Source organism: Triticum aestivum, chromosome 1B (assembly GCF_018294505.1).
Source record: "Triticum aestivum cultivar Chinese Spring chromosome 1B, IWGSC CS RefSeq v2.1, whole genome shotgun sequence".
NCBI classification, from domain to species: Eukaryota; Viridiplantae; Streptophyta; class Magnoliopsida; order Poales; family Poaceae; genus Triticum; species Triticum aestivum.
The window spans coordinates 645,332,828-645,334,501 of NC_057795.1; the positions used below are offsets into that span (position 1 = coordinate 645,332,828).

The 1,674-nt window shown below is 43.8% G+C and overlaps 1 long non-coding RNA gene across 1 annotated transcript; it reads right to left on the minus strand.

Moving 5' to 3' along the window:
• Positions 1-568: 568 nt before the first annotated feature.
• On the minus strand, positions 569-1,526 carry LOC123098326 (uncharacterized). The gene is made up of 3 exons (XR_006447712.1): positions 1,300-1,526; positions 1,072-1,228; positions 569-693 (listed from the first exon to the last, which is right to left on the minus strand). It is a non-coding gene; the product is annotated as an uncharacterized lncRNA (long non-coding RNA).
• Between the last annotated feature and the right edge of the window lie 148 nt (positions 1,527-1,674).

Genomic DNA, 1,674 nt, shown 5'->3' on the forward strand with positions numbered 1-1,674 from the left:
GCCATCGCCTTTTTAGGCAACTTACAAATAGGATTAGAAGAACCCACCAAAGTTAAATGGAACCGACTTGTCCTGATAACATGATCTCACGCCCCACGCACATATCGCACCTCCCACGGACCTCAACGGAACCGCGAGCACACCCAGGCGAGCGTCGAGGTGGCTACACCAAGCAACGACTAGGCAGCTGCCTCACTAGGGCGGTGGCAAATACGACATCGACAACAAAGGAGCAGCGAGTGAGAAATCAGGACGGTCAGTAGCAACTATAGTGACCAGAAGCAAGGAGTACATGTGTACAGATTGAATCTGGTTGCATTCCTTTCCCAAAACAAGAGATATATCCATACCCAAAATTTCAGTAATCCAAAAAATTGGTTTATCTGCTTGCTATATATGTCGATATTGGTGACAAATTTTCGCAATAAGTTGTGTACTTGTTAGTTCCTACTAATGCTCACTGTGCATTTTTAACCATTTTTGGGTGTCCATTCTTTAAATTGCTCTGAATGGTAGTTGGTACTTAGACAAGAAACATTGTAATAATTGTAGTTGGTGCATACAAAAGCTGCTGAAATTACCGGTCATTGTTGAAATTAAACATGCATGGGAGAGACTATCATACCTTTGTTCGCTGCGTGGTGGCTCATTCAAATCAATTGCTTTATCCCTTCGTCTAGTCATTTTTGACTCCTATAAACAAAACAAAACAAAATGTAACATACGAGTAACATTTCTTGCAAAGCGTGAGACGCACATACTCCCAAAGTAAATCAGGTCTATTACACGGAACCAGTGTTGTATTCTTAAGTTGAACAAGAACAATAGCATGAAACAAAAATTATAGGTAGGCAAGACATGTACGTAAAAATATGAACACTCTTACGAAAATTCACAAGAGCAAATGGAGGAACCGTTTAACAAACCCAACATATGCGACAAAATGATATTCTAACCTCAAAGTTACCCACAAACGAGATCCCAATATGAGAACAAATACTAAGGTAGTAGTGAACATTATCTATTGCACAAAAGGTAATCAGACATTATCCTTATTCATTATGAACCAACCTAACCAGTGATATGGTTGTGGCTGACGAGAGGTCGCTGAGGAGGCAACCGAGATCCTCCCTGCCGGTAGATCTGGTCGTCGTTGTCCACTAGGCCAAGATCTGAAGTGGCCATCCCACGCACGGCCACAAAAGAGATCCCAATGCGAGAACAAATACTAGGTGGTAGTGAGCATTATCTATTGCACAAAAGGTAATCAAACATTATCCTTATTTATTATGAACCAACCTCCCAAATGATATTGTTGTGGACGACGAGAGGTCGTCGAGGAGGCAACCGAGATCCCCCCTGCCAGTAGATCTGGTCATTGTTGTCCTCTAGGCTAAGATCCGAAGTGGCCATCCCGTGCACGGCTACAAAAGAGATCCCAATGCGAGAACAATTATTAGGTGGTAGTGAGCATTATCTATTGCACAGAAGGTAATTCGACATTATCCTTATTCATTATGAACCAACCTCCCAAATGATATGGTTGTGGCCGACGAGAGGTCACCGAGGAGGCAACCGAGACCCTCCCTGCCGGTTGATCTGGTCGCCATTGTCCACTAGGCCAAGATCCGAAGTCGCCATCCCACGCACGGCCGTTGGGGTCGTCCGGTGTGC